This window comes from Ahaetulla prasina, chromosome 6, assembly GCF_028640845.1.
Source record: "Ahaetulla prasina isolate Xishuangbanna chromosome 6, ASM2864084v1, whole genome shotgun sequence".
Classification (NCBI taxonomy): domain Eukaryota; kingdom Metazoa; phylum Chordata; class Lepidosauria; order Squamata; family Colubridae; genus Ahaetulla; species Ahaetulla prasina.
The window spans coordinates 59,742,799-59,758,410 of record NC_080544.1 but is presented as its reverse complement, the minus strand read 5'-3'; the positions used below and the strand labels follow the sequence as shown (position 1 = coordinate 59,758,410).

General features: G+C 39.3%; 1 protein-coding gene across 7 annotated transcripts in view; it reads right to left on the bottom strand.

Moving 5' to 3' along the window:
• The window catches only part of LZTS2 (leucine zipper tumor suppressor 2), a 72,972-nt gene extending 57,696 nt beyond the window's left edge, over positions 1-15,276 (bottom strand). For 2 of the 7 annotated variants that reach the window (XM_058187555.1, XM_058187553.1), the window contains exon 1: positions 15,104-15,276. The gene's annotated coding sequence lies outside the window, so the exon portion shown is untranslated. Of the gene's footprint in view, positions 1-428; positions 449-499; positions 585-15,103 lie in introns of those variants that run through there. The other 5 variants (XM_058187559.1, XM_058187560.1, XM_058187554.1 and 2 more) reach the window with 5 other exon arrangements.
• Between the last annotated feature and the right edge of the window lie 336 nt (positions 15,277-15,612).

Genomic DNA, 15,612 nt, shown 5'->3' with positions numbered 1-15,612 from the left:
AACCATATTAAGTGATCATGCGTGAATCTTTGCAGGAAGCAGCCAAAAGATCCACTGCTGTTAGTGACCAATCAGAAGGTATGGTGCCTGCCACTAGATTCTCTTGTGATCACGGAATCATCAAGTAATCCAAATCTTGCCCTTCCTTAGATGGAAACGTTTCTCAGCTTTCATAAATCTAGTTTTCTACCACTCAGGAAAAGAATAGTCTGTTCTCTCCCCTATAATATTAATATAATATTAATTAATTAATTAATTAATCCCAATTAATATAGTTATTACATACTTATATATTGTTTAGTTATTTCATGCTTATGCTTATATATACTGCGTGACAAATAAATAAATCTAAATCTAAATCTATATGGGCTGCAAAGATCCAGATGGCTGCTGGATCACTGAAGAGAAGTAGGAAAAAAATGCACTACCTCACTCTTGCTCCACAAGAAGCAGTTTAAACGAAGAGTGCAGAAACAGGCCTCAAAGTAAGCAAACTTACGTGACTGGACCCTCTAATCAGAGCCCGGGAAAGCAGTTGAGCCTGTTCCTGCCCAGCAGATGAAGGAGTACAATCTTGTCTGGCTCTGACTGGAGTTTTACACAGACCACGTGCATGTTTAGGCTTGCATGAAAACAGCTACAGACTCAGAGGAAAACAAACTTCATTTAAAGGGGAAAGTAGCAACATTTTCCACAGGGTTTTATGTAGAAGTACAATACCAAAGGCTCCTTTTATCTAAAGACCTGAGACAACATAAGCAGATAACTAGGAGCAGGAGCAGGACATCAAAAACAAAAATTCTACAACTGAAGGAAGCCATTTTAAGCACTTTCTTTACAAAGACAACAGCGTCAAGTAACTACTGAACTATTATTGCAACTTATTTGGGATGGTTTTCATTACATAGCTGAACAATTTATTTTCTAAAGATTTTTTCCTCCAAATGACTAGAAGCCCAGGATTCCATTACTCAGTTCAGTCTCAGGACTACACGTATAGCATGGAAGCAAACTTCATTCAAGTGGACACTTGCACGTTTTCAGAATGGTTGTGATGCCTTGACAAACATACAACTTTCTGGATACAAACATAGGCATCATCAATTTTATTCCAATGAATAACGTAAGAGGAAATTCAGAATGACCCCAATTCTATCCTTCTTAATTTTCCAATAGGGGGAGATCAATGCGGTATTCACAGCAATGTGCCTTCATGTATCTTCTTTAGTACTAGACAATCTTCAAAATAGAAATCTAAGCATATTACCAAACAGAGCACCAAAATAATATGTATTTGCTACAATATTACACAGAGGCATCGCCAAAATCTGGGCCTTCTATGTTGCTTTTGATAAACGGGTGTTTCATGACTGGACATGCCCCCACCATGGCAGCTATTTTGTGAGCATAAGCACTACCTGCTTTCAAAATTCCAAATAGGTAGCTGGCAAAAAGAGTGGTCAGGAAAATAAAATATTTAAATTTGAAATCCGTTGTCTTTCACTCACTGGCTCTCTCTTTCATTTGTCCCCACCCCTTTTTTTTTTCATACATAAATCTGCAGAGTTTGTCTTACATGCACAAAAATGGGTTTGTCTAATCAGATGTTTATAAAGCAATTTCTGCACTAGAGATCAGCTACCACGGAAAAAATTGGAAAAATTATCTTATGGTGGAGGAGAGGTAACTGATAGGTGGATTACCAATTCTCTCTTATCACATACTCGTTGCCACATTTAACAGGATTAGGGCTGTATCTAAAGTAAACCTTGCAGCCGCATTGCAACCCAGATAAAGGTACAGATCTGTCAAGATCCCATTGATTTTAAAAGAGCATTATCTCCAGACTGACCCCCAACTATACTTTTTCATGCTCAGAAGCTAGTAATTTTAAATGAATGTTACTTTTTGCCTCACCACACATATTGTTACTACCATGTGCCTCCTACGGCTCTGGCTTGTTTTGTTCACTGCTATCTCTGTCATCAAAAATGTTACTTATTTTGGAGAGAAGCTACTGATTGAACTCCACTCTCTTCTCATTCTTCACATTTTGTCAAGTTAAGTGCCACTGTTACTATCTAATTTAAATACATCAAGATTGAAATCAGCATTGGAAAAGCAGGGTGAGATGGAGTGGAGTCTAGCTATCCTTTCCAACACATACAGTTTTTTAAATATAGCACTGCAGATTGCTAACCACAAATTTGGAAGGCTACTCTTTACTACAAGTTCATCATACTGTAAACTAGAAGTTTCTTCCTTACCTTACCAACAAGTTAAAAAATAAATTGAAGGACTTAGAAATAAGTAGTTATGTGTTTACTAAAATTGAGTTCTTAAAAATGTGACTACTCACCACTCTTAAAATCTTTTAGGGCAGATTAAGAAAGCATAATATTAAATGCCTAAATGTATCACAAATGACAGCCAGCAAGTCTAGGCTTCTTGTATCGCTTTGAGCAAAACTGGGATTTTGAAGGAAAAGGCCCTTAAATCCAAGACCCTGATATCCCCCTCCTACATAAGGTAACAATTAGTTACAGACAATTTCCCCCAGGCACAGTAACCTAAGACACAAGCTCCAGTGATCTATTGCTGAGAATGGCAGGACACATTGACTAACCACTGAACCACTTTAAAGCAAGAAAATTCCAACAAAAGCAGCAGAAACAGACTGACCTAGATCCATTTAAGGAGGAGTGGAGGAATTGCTCTAGGACCATTAAAAAGGAGTTCTGCCTTGGCTTACCATACAGATGCTTCTCCCTATTTTTACACTCAAATCAGCCATGCTGAAACTCTGGCCAACCACCTGGAAGCAAGCACATCATGTTGTATCATGTTCTATCAGGGTAACTGGTCCCACAGAGCAGTTCTTCTTTCTCCTGCTGTTTTCTGAACTAGAATGACACTCTCTTTTTAGTTCAGTTATCTTTGTATTGTGCCATCTGTGCATCCCACAAAAACAGCATCTTCCTTAGAAGCTGTGACCACTTCTCATTGCTATTTATTTAGACTTGGGAGGAAACTGCAATTAACCAGATATAATTATTGCTCTGTTTTCAGGGATTCTATTGAGATACAATTCTCCCACCCCCTGACAAAATATCATTTCATACCAAGTGGGAGACCAATATAGTACTTTCTGCAAACCCATGAAACCGTAACAATACTAAGATTGTTAGTACTCACGAAGTATTAATACTAACAATATAGTACTAAGGCTTCATATACAAAACAGGAAGTCAAAATTAAAATACTACACGTGTAGCTCTGGAATAGAAAAAAATACCAATGTATTACATGTCTGTTGTTCATATACGAGCCTACCCTGATATAAAGATATATATGATATATATGATATATATAAAATATTAATGCTTATTTTTTTCTATACAGACTCTTAGAAGCTTGATGACTTTGGGCATGTTTCTGTCTTAGCCCAACTCAACCTCACAGGGTGGTTGTTGTAGGGGAAAATAGGAGGAGGAAGGAGTATTAGGTATATTCACTACCTTGAGTTATTTGTAAAAACAAAACAAGATGGTATAAAAAAATAAAATCTTAGTATGCATAGTTGAATCAATTTTCTACTGAGTTAACTACAGAAGGAATTACAAAGCATGTGAAACTAGATCTATTTTTATTCACAGGCCTGATACTGATGTGCTCTAAAGTAAACAGGAAGTTTCAATTTAAGAAGAGCAAAATCCCATTTTGCAATTTTTTTCTTCCGTTCAGTCATGCTGATTCTCAGAGACTACCTGGACAAGTCCTTGCAGTTTTCTGGGCAAAGTCTTTCAGAAGTGGTTTGCCACTGCTTCCTTCCTAGGGCTGAAGGAAAGTGACTAGCTTTGTGCCCAAGATGGAATCGAACTCACAATTTCCCTGTTTCTAGCCTAGTGCCTTAACTACTACAACAAACTGGCTCACCAAAATATATCCAATTGGTTCATTTCACATACATCCCTCCAAATCCCACCCCTCACTCTTCTGGAAGTTTACTGATTTACATTTGTTTTCTTTTTGAAAAATAGCTGGCAGAGAACACAAATAACTTTTAATATGCAGTGTAAGGTTTATACCAAGTGATATTATTGTTCTATTGATATCACACACTGTAGAGGCTAGCCAGAGTTTTGAGTTTTGTTTTCTTTTGTTTCTCAATCTTATCTGAGGATGTTCCAAGCTGAACTTGGAACAGTTTACATCCAAATTCCTCCTTGCTCTAAGCTATGGCCCTTCCATTTTTTCACCACAGGAAGTCCTCAATTTACAACCATTCATTTATGAAGTTTGAAGTTATAATAGCACTTAAATAAATTACTTACAACCAGTCCCCACACTTACGACCATCACAGCATTCCCAAAATCACACGATCAAAATTTGGATGCTTGGTGACTAGCAAGTGTTTTCAGCATCCCTGGATCATGTGATCCCTATTTGCAACCTTCCCAACCAGCAAGTCAGTGGAGGAAACCAGATTCTCTTAATGATCATATGACTAACTTAACAACTTCAGTAATTTGCTTAACAATCGTGGCAAAAAAAAGGTCATAAAATTGGGCAGGATTCACTTAACAACTGCCTGTCTTAGCAATGAAAATTTTGGTCCCAACTCTGGTCGTAAATTGAGGACTACCTGTAATTCTTCAAAACAGTGTGTTTTAAGTCCTTCAGCAAGCTCTGTATATTGAGGAGGTAAAGAGGGGGCTTTGATCATGAGGAACATCTTCCAGTGATCCAGGACTTTGTTCCTGATACCAATATTTAAGTGCCTTGGGATCCCTACTGGTGAACCATTCACTTTGCAGTCCAGCAGGACCTCTCCCTGGGCTCATGGAGCTGCTTTCTGAGAGATTTCAACCCCCATGGGGATCAGTTTGTCTCAAGTGATCTTGGGTCTGAAATGCATTAAGTGGTCATACATAGTTTATTTTTGTCTCAGAGCTGATATTATATGAGCTGGAGATTGAAAGAATTTCCATCACCTTGTTGGCTTGGTCAGATCACAGCCTGATCCAAATATAGTTTATGATTTCTATGGGTTAGGGAAACCAATTTGAATGATCCAACACAAACACCTAATGGATCTAAATCAGGGGTCTCCAACCTTGGCAACTTTAAGACGTGGAGTTCAACTCCCAGAATTCCTCAGACAGCTTTGCTTCTTTGATTCTGGGAATTGAAGTCCACAAGTCTTAAAGTTGCCAAGGTTGGAGACCCCTGATTTAAATGATTTCCAGAAAGCATTTGGGAAGTTTAATTGCTGTCCCCTTTCCTCACATCAAATATTACAATTTGGTAAAATTATAAAATATTTTTTGTAAAGAACTATACCACACCAAAACTAGCAGGGCAAGCTGCTGTACATAAACAGGAAGCAAACCCCACACTTATCACATTGATGTTGTTACCTAGTTGGGTAATGAAACATCTGCCAGAAAACAAGCTCAGAGAGCACCAAGGACTCCAAAGTTCAACCCTGAGCTACACATATCCTCTTCTATTAAAAATATTAACGTTGCATTTCAAAACAGAACAGGCAAGTGAAAACAAAGGAGCACCTTTGTTGAACTAGAGACATGTAACAGAAGCAGAAGTGAAGTAAATTATAGTGTTACTACACAAGGCAGTAACAAACTGCAAAGACAGCCCCAAGGCTGTCAGTATGTAAAAAGCTTCAAAATAGCCTGACATTCATTTCCCTGAAGTTACCATCACAGCGGCCAACTGCCTTGAAACAGAATAGAAGGTTATATGGTTTGATGGGTGCTTTTTCTCAGCCATTCAGTGGCTTTCACAGAAAGAAAGCCTTGCTGTAACTACATAATTCACTCCCCTTGGATAGTCAGAACAACTATCCCAGTTTTTTTTTCCCTTGCCACAAAGAAAGAAGTGTCATACAAAATTAAGCAGGCAGTATAAAACCTCCATTTTGGCAGCCAGAAGGCAAAATGAAAGAAAAAGGCTTTAGGTTTTTGGTAAGGTAGCAACCAAGTACATGATATACTGCTCATTCATTTAAAAAGTTTACCTGTTTCATGACATAAGGCAGCATACAGATAATAAGGACAGACGGCTTTTATTTAGCAAATTGCTAGTCCTAAATGTAACACGGAGGTGGAGCATTTTCCATGTTACTAAATGCATTGCTTTTAAGGAGAGTGTTTGTAAGTAAATGAAACCTCTGTCAAATCAGTGCTCTGGAAAGCTGCTGAAGTAAAACTCCCATTATTCCCATTCCAGCATGGCTATACTCCCCTCCCCCTTTTTTGTTTTGATGTTTCTTTCTGGGGATGACTGCTGTAATATTCCATACGTTTGCTGAACAATAGCTTGGAGAAGGCTTTTTTATATATACACACAATTCTCCACAGACCATCAAACAGAAATCACCCCCAGATCCCTCTCCAAGTCAGCCATCTGATTTTCAGCAAATACAAATACTGTATAAGGAATATGAAGGACAAGAGGAAAAAATACAGAAGAAAAGAGAGAAGAAAGCCTGTTTTTCAAAATGTGGGTTTTGATTTTTTTAAAAAATCTGCATTCTTCTGTCAATCACATCTGCTGTGCTTAGGTCTAATTGTAAAGAATTCCTAATCTACAGGAGAAACAAAACGTTTACCTTTCAGCCAAAAGAGAGGGCTGTTTTAAACTAATAAAGTCAAGTACAGAACAAGACAATTCCTTTCAACCTGGAACACAAATCCCATATTCAGAAATCCAATGAGTACAATCTTGTAATCTTTACTCAAAGATCTTTTTCTTGTCTTAGGTCTTGAAAGTGAACTATGCACCCTGTTTCTGACTTTTTCCTCAAACATCAAGAAAAAAATAAAACTTAGAAGCTCCAGCAAAACATCAATGCAACTCTTAAACTATGTCTAGTTTAAGGAAAAGAAGAACCAGGGGTGATATGATAGCAGTGTTCCAATATCTCAGGGGCTGCTACAAAGAAGAGTTAAGCTATTCTCCAAAACACCTGAGGGCAGGACAAGAAGCAATGGGTGGAAACTAATCAAGGAGAGAAGAAACTTGGAACTAAGGAGAAATTTCCTGACAGAACAATTAATCAGTGGAACAACTTGCCTCCAGAAGTTGTGAATGCTCCAACGCTGGAAGTTTATAAGAAAATGTTGGATAACCATTTGTCTGAAGTAGTGTAGGGTTTCCCGCCTAGGCAGGGGGTTGGACTAGAAGACCTCCAAGGTCCCTTCAAACTCTATTATTCTATTTCTATTTCTTTTATCTGTGCGTCCTGTGATAAACCTAAACTGTCATCTTAGCAGGTTTTCATAATAAGCTATCAATCCTATATCGCTCTACATTCCCTATCCAGTTGCCAAATGAAAGCTAAGCAGCATCATAGCATACATAAGCAAAATCTAAATCACTCCTCAAAATTCATCAACTTTTCCTTCTTTCTACCAGTGCAATTTAGATATCAAAATAGTTTTTATTTATTAAATAAGATTTTTTTCTCTACTTTCCATCAATCTTATCATTCTTCCACTTTATAATTACGTGCACTCTAAATCTGGCTGCTTCACTGTAGAATTCTCTACCCGGAAAGTTAGTTTGGGCACACAAGTTAAAAGCACAAGCAATTAATTTTAACAGCAGCCTAATGGAATTTGTTGTCTCTTCTGAAACATATCTGAGACTCCTTCCCTCTAGGCAACATTAAGATTCAAATTGTGCCTAGAAAATTGAGTTCTATCACCACTACTACATTTTGCATCTCATACCACATGCTTGGCAAGCAGGCAGGCAGGGAAGATATACAAAACAGATGTAATTTGACCTTAATGGACAACCACCAAAGATGCTTGTCCTTGAAGAAAAATGAGAGAGGACACATTCTTCTAGAGTTAAAACTACTTGTAGTTTCAAGGTGAACTCTCTTGCTGTCCTCCACACCGGCATTTCAAGTCCCCCTTCAACAAAACAAAACCCTTCCAGTTAGAATCATAGCCAGACATTCATCTGCAGTTAATCAGAGTTCACCAGGGGAAGATTCTTGTTTCTTCACATTTCTTTCACACTGACAAATAGGTTTGTGTGTGTGCAAGTTCCACTAATTCTTCCCCTGTTTGCATGCAATTCATTTCTGGTTCTCTACACCAGTTTCAAGGCATAACATAAAGCCCAGTGAAATCCATGAACGTGAGTCCCACAACTTAGGATAGCCTAGCATAGAGCTTTTCAACCTCAACAATGTGAAGACATGTGGACTTCCAGAATTCCCCAGCCAGCATTCACTGGCCTCACAGACAGAATTCTCTATAAGAGATTATACACAGCACAAAATGCAGAAAAACTCCTGGATTTTTGCCAAGAGAAAGGCCAGAAGTTTATTCTCTCTTCAGCTAAATCACATACAGTTTAGGAGCTCCTACTATTCCCTTACCTCTTTCCCACCCTTAAATTCCTACAGGCTTTGAAGTCTTAAGTATTATATTACAGAAATATCCAATCATACTCCAAATACTCAGAGGAAACCACTGAGCAGCTGCTGTCAGTCTAGAATCTGCCACTGGCTTCTAAACAGTTTCAGTTACAAGCTCTGAAGAAAAGCATTTCCTCTGAAATGTTGCATATGGTATATTTGTTAACAAGACTGTATCCAATAAAAATGCCATCTTGGCCATTTCTTTTTCTCAGGCTTTTGTAGCAGGCCTGGAAAAACAAACAGAAATACAACTACCCTCACTTCCAAATATCTAGGCACAAGAAGTACCATTTAAACATTACTTTTTCAAGTACTTTGAATTTTGCCATTAATTGTAAGAAGTAATTTTTTTTTTCAAAAGCAAGAGAACAAATGTAAACACATTCATTCCTTATGAAAATTATGTTGAGGAGTTTTTCTTTCTTAATTTGTCCATTAATACATTATGTGCTATCAAAGCCAATGTAAACTCTTAACAACCATATAAATAAATTTCCTCCAGAATAATCTGTTCCCAGCTTTCTACTTCAAGTCCTCCAATGGTGCATTCATTGCCATTATAACAGAGTCCATCCATATTGTTGCCTCCTCTTGTTGTCATCTTCTCTTTCCTTCCATCTTTCCTAGCATTAGAGCCTTTTCCAGAGAGATGGATCTTTGCATAATATGTCCATGATATGATCATTTGAACCTCAAGTGACAACTCTGGGTTGATTTCTTTGATGATCCATTTGTTAGTTATCTTGGCAATTCATGCTATTCTCAGGAGTTTTCTTCCACAACAAATACCGTTTCCCTGAAAGACCTATCCCAAAACTAAAAGCCCTAGCATGTTTTTACATGTGTGCCTAATATAAGCCCTAACCCCAAAGTAAGCCCTACTTAAGAGCCTGCACAGCAGCATGCAATCCTATTCCATCAGGTTGCTTGTGGTGCCATGGCCACGAGCTGAGGCTGGTGGTGGTGGTGGTGGAGCTGCCCCACGCACCCCGCACCAGATTACCTCATGACCCTCACAGCCAAGCCATCCATGTCCCAACACCTGCCTCACTGGCAACCATGTGCAGCAGGAGCTCACCTGGCCGCTGGACCACTTCTGCTTGCTTGCAGCTGCAATGGAGCAGGAGGCTGAGTGGTGTCCTGGTGCCGCGGCTGCGAGGTGAGGCAGGTGTCAGGGTGTGGATGGACCCTGAGGTAAGCCGGTGCAGGGCATTGGGGCAGCTCCACCTTACCTCATGCCTTCAGCACCGGCACATCGCTCAATTGCAGCTACGAACAAGCAGAAGAAGTGGGCTGTGGTCATGTAAAGTCCTGCTGGACACGGACACTAGAGCCACCGCCACAAGGCAAAGGAAGTGTTGGAATGTGGATGCCTGGCTGCGGGGGCCCTGAGGTAAGCCAGTGTGGGTGCTTTACCCCCCTGCCCCACCACAAGCAAGCAGAAGTGGGCCTCTCATATATGGGAAAAAAGAAGACACCCCCCAAAATAAGCCCTAGTGCTTATTTTGGGACTTGAAAGAAAATAAGAGCCATCTTATTTTCGGGAAAACACGAGCATCAAAAGCATCAATACTTTTCCTGTACTGCTTTTTCAAACTCCAACTTGTGTTTCCATAGAATATCATAGGGAAAAAAAGATTGCCTGCACATTTCAGATCTCTGTAGGTAGAAAAGAATCAGATGCTATAATGTGTCACCAAGATCTTCAGACCAACTGCAGCACAGTTTTTAACTGCAGTTTCTTTACTATTGGCAGTCAACTCTAAAAGGCAAAAGCTGTCCACAAATTCAGTCTCTTCACTGTCAGGTCTCAGACAATTCTTCTATTTGTTATTAATTTGGCCTTCTTTATAAACTTTTTTTATTGTGCTTATTGACTTTTATTACTAGAGTTTGCAGATCATTTGCATTTCAGTTAGTGTCATCAACACACTGCATGTTATTAATGTTTCTTCCTATAATTTTAAAACCACATTCATCTTCTTCCAATCCAGCATATCTGAATATACAGTATATTCAATATATTAGCCAAATAAATAAGGAGAGAATATATAGCCTTGTCTCATTCCTTTGCCAACCTGGAGGCAGTCTGTGTTCTGTCCTGATCAGTTTCCCTTCCATGACCCTTCCATGAGGCTATATAATTCCCATTTTCCACAGGTTGAGATGGTAGACATAGTTAGACCTTTCTATAATCAATGAAACACTCACTAATTTTACCTTTTTCAACTGTTCAGTGTGCAGCAGCCTTTTTAAAACCAGTTCAAAATCAGGCATCTCTCTTTCCAGCTAGGGCTTTATTCCACACTGAATGATCCTAAGTATTATTTTGCTAGAATGTGAAATGAAAGATATTGTTTGATAGTTTGCATACTCTGTTTCAGGGATGAAATGTTCCCAGTTCGGACCAGCTCGCCCAAACTGGTAGTGATGGTGGCGGGTGGTTTGGAGAACCAGTAGCAAAAATCCCTGGCCCCGACCCCTGCCCCTGCTGAGCCATGCCATCATCAGAGGGTTTTTTTTTTACTTTTAAAACCAGTTTTTCTTCAGCCGAAAACATGCCTTTAAAAGTAAAAAAAAAAAGCTGAGATCGTCAGAACCCTTTAAACTCTTTTTTTTAACAGAGTTTTTTTTACAACCGCTGTTGAAGAGGTTGTAAAAAAAAGTTTTAAAAGGCTCCTCTGGCAATCCCAGCTGAGTTCCTCATCACCAGAACCTTTAAAAAAACATTTTCTACAAGCTCTTCAGCTGAAGAGCTTGTAGAAAACCTCCTTTTAAGAGGTTCTGGGCTGCGATAAGACACTTACCTAATTAACTGCTCCTTTCGGGCTGGGAAAGCCATGCTTTACATCAGTTGCATCAGCTAGCAACTGAATCTGCCTGCCTGCAATCCATCTCCTCAGTCAGCAACTTAATCTGCCTGCTTTGCTGGCTTAGGAACTCTGGGAATTGAAGTCCACAAACCTTAAAGTTACTAAGATTGGAGATCTCTGATCTAAAAAATATTAATAAAATAATAAAATAAAATATTTGTGCAGCTTTCTGAGATTTGGTGTGTTTCTGTAGTGTTTCACTCTAACTACACAAACACACAAAATCTCACAAAGCTGTATGTGGCATTTTGTGTGTGTGTGTGTGAGTGAGCCACTTGTGTTGTGTGTGTGTAAAGTGTGAAAGTTGGTTTTTGAGCTTTTTGTGGCTGTATGAGGTTCCTGCTTGTTGCAGGGGCCATTTTGGATGAAGTGCAGCTGCTTTTACATTGTGTGTGAGTCAGTTGTGTTGTGGTGTGTGTGTGTAAAGTGTGAAAGCTGGTTTTTGGTACCTCTTATTGTTTTGTATAGTTTGTTTATTATTATTTTTATTATTATTGGCCACGACCATCCAGTCATCTGACCACCAAGCCACGCCCACCAATTAAGCCATACCCACAGAACCGGTAGGGAAAATTTTTAGATTTCACCCCTGCTCTGTTTGCAAATTGCACACAGCCATTTTCCTTGGTAATGGTATGTGGACTGACCTCTTCCCATCTTTGAAAGCACTGTGTCATTCTCCAGATTTGTTGCCAGAGCTTGGTTAGGATCCTTACTGGATCTTTTTCTGTTGTTTCCCATATTTCCTTATATTCCATGAATTCCTGTAGCCTTCCAATTTGGTAATGACTGGAATGCCAATCTAACTTCATCTTCTAGTAATTCAGTAGTTCAGAATGATTCCTGATCTTCTTGAAAATGATGGTGTTCATAGATATATCAAAATTAGTTGGCTTTCTTCTTTTGCTTTAACTCAGTGTGTAATTTGCACATGAACAACTTATTATCTCTTCCACAGTAAGTCCCTGACTATGGCTTTGCTATAACTGGGTTCTTCTCTCTTTGTGCCAAAAATATAGTCAATTTGATTTATTTATATTTCATCCGGTATTGCACAGTCATTTTGGCTATTGGAAGGCTATGTCAGCAATGAAGAAATCTTTGGGTTGGAAAAAATGATGATGTTCTCCTGCTATATTTTCCTCCTTTATATTTTCAACTTCAAATATCCAATCACAAACAGCATATCTTGCTTGCCTATTCTATCCATTTCAGATTGAATTTGACCATATATCTCCTAAAATTTATCTACTGCTACATCATTTGTTGGTTCATAAACTTGGGTAGGTGTCACATCACAGAGTTGCCCATACAGTTTATTTTATATTACTCAGTCATTGATTGAAGTGTACCAAGTATTGTCCTTGCTGTATTCTTCCTGATTATGAATCAATTCCTTCTTTGTTTTTCATGTCCTGAATAATAAATAATAAATCTTCTGACTGAAAGTGTCCAATTCTGGATCATTTCAGTTTGGTGATTCCTAAGATATCAGTGAATGATTCATTTTAGCTTTAACTATGTTGAATTTTCCCACGTTCATGGTTCTTATGTTCCATCACCGACTGTATTTCTGTCTTTGCAACTTTGGATTCTTTTCCTACATGGCAGCATCAGCAACTATACTTCCCAAAAGCTTTAATCTTACTATCATACATCATAAATATAATTAGTACTCTGAGATATCCCCTGCTCTTCCTCAGTAGCCTCTTCAGTGCCATCCAATCTCAGGGGCTATAATTCAACACTATATCATCTATCATGTTATATTGGCTACTCATAGTTTTTTGTAAACTACAGGAATAGTTTATTGTTGCCTTCTCTAGCACAGTATGAAATTATGCCTTTGCCATTGTCACTAAAGTGATTATCTGCCTCCAGCATTTTCATATACTGCTGCTTTCTCACATAAGTGTCTGGTTGCTTTAGCCAGGCATTTGAAATGACCTTCACAATCACATCTAAGGTGATTTTGTTGGGATTGCATACTTTTAGCATGTACTTCTAATGTTCTTCTTTCATCTAATCCAGGGAGCTCCTACCCTATCTGAGGCAGCATAGCAGAACGTAGTGGGCTTAGAAACCATACATGCAACCAATAAAACTCTCTTCTGTTTTAAAGTTGTAGTCCCAGAAGTATTTATTTGGGATAAAATAAAGTCCAGACAATTAGGAGAAATTACTGATGAATAAACAAGTATAGAACTAGAAATAATCATGGACAGTTTCCCTCCATTTTATAGATGAGAAACCTCTACTTCAAACTACATACTCTGCTCTCAAACAAATGGGGGGGGGGAATCCCACTTATTCTCAACCACATTTTTCACTGTTAACTGCATCCTTGGCTGAAAGCTGATATCCAGAAAGTATGGACTGGGTGCCCCAAACAGAGATGCCTTAAACAGTGGGCCTAATCCAGACAGCATAAGACTAACCAAAAATGCTAGCAAAAGAAAAAAGAAAAAAAAGCAGAAATAGATATAATATAGGACAATGGGACAGAGGGGGGGAGTGAATCTAGACTTTCATTTGATCAGAGTATTGCTTGTATTTGATTTCAAGGCAGCCAATTTTTCTTAAGTGGCTGTGAGGCAGGGAAGAAAAAATATTTTGAAAGGAAAAGGAAAGGTTGCCAGGGAACCTATTAACCTCTGCATAGAGAGAACTCTATGTACTCAAAAGAAGCTTCACAGAAAAACTTATGCAAGAGAAATCCTTAGATGTGGAAGAGCAGGCACTACCATAACACCAAATATTTTTTTAAGGCAATTCTTCCTAAAGTGAAATAGATCAGATTCAATATCAATATCAGATTCAGGCAATTATCAATCAGATCTTTGAGCCCCAAGACTTTTTCCTGTCCCTTCAGATCCCCTCATATAGACCCAATATATATATCAGCTTTTCCATTTGCCTGCTTTTCTAGCCACTGTCCATCCTCACATCTCATCCTGTCAGGGATTCAGAAAAAGACTGAAAGACCAAACAACTCCATCAAGTCCAGTATGCACTGCAAGCTCTTTCTCTCTCCAGGACCCACAGACTTCTGCAACCCAGCCTTTGCCTACAGTAAATACTGTATCTCATATCCTCTGCACCAGCTTTCCCTAACTTGGCCTCTTCCAGATGTGCTTAAACTCCAACTCTTGGGAGTTTTGGCCTAACATATCTGCAGACTGCCCAGGAGGCTGTTCAGTCCCTAAATGTGAGTCATTTCTCCACTTATTTATTTATTTGCTATGTTATACTCAATTCCGCTTTCATTCCGGGATGTTCAACAAACAGTTCGAAAGTACAAGATAAAGAACAGTAAAACTAACCTAGCTAAACACAAATGTGACACTGAAAAAGTGTATTAGTTTCCTCACTCACCTCCACGTATAAATATACATATTTAAGATGCAGGGCACCATACATTGAAGACATATGGCTTCTGGCTTCGCTTCCTACTTCTGTTGGAAACACCCTTTGGTGCATTCACACAAGACTCTTAACTTGTTCAAGTCAGTACTGTAAGTTCACGCGACATGCTAAACTACAGCTAACGACACGCAGTGAAGTTCCTTTAACACGCTATGCTAGAAAGTGGCTGGCTAAGGAACTCTAAATGTTCGAGGCCAGTTTCCCTACAAATACAAAAACAACTCTTGCACTTTCTTTCTCTTCCGCAGATACCACCGAGCGAGGTCCTGCTTTCAACAACCACAACCCTTTTTCTTCGTTTTCGGACCCATCTTCCTTGCATTTAGGCAGCTGCTCACTCACCCTCGCCAGTATGAACGTCAGGACAGCCGATTCCAGTGTCCGGCTCCCGTCGCCCACCCCATTCGACTGCCGCCCCAACTTCTCTCCATGCTCTACCTCAGATTCAGGCTCCGCCCGGCTGCCACCCCCTAAAGCCTCCCCAGAAAGGCAGCCAGTCGAGCGGACGGACAGAGGCAAAGGGCCGGGCTCGGGGGATTCACTACAGCCGGCGGCCGGCCTCAGATGATCCAAAGTCAGCAGGGAAAGGAGGGGACTCATTTAGTGACGTGAGAAGGCGCTGGAAATCATGAGTGGGGAAATGGCTTACATAAACAAGACGCAGTACAATAAGGATCCTTATTCACTTTCTTTCTCTCTTAATATCCAGACTGACTATGAACGATTAGGAACATAAGGGGCGTGCATAAGAGCACAAAAGTGCCTACCGTTCCTGTCCTATTGTTTCCTTTCATTATATCAAATCAATATAGTTACTGCATACTTTTGCTCATATATATGCTTAAATGATA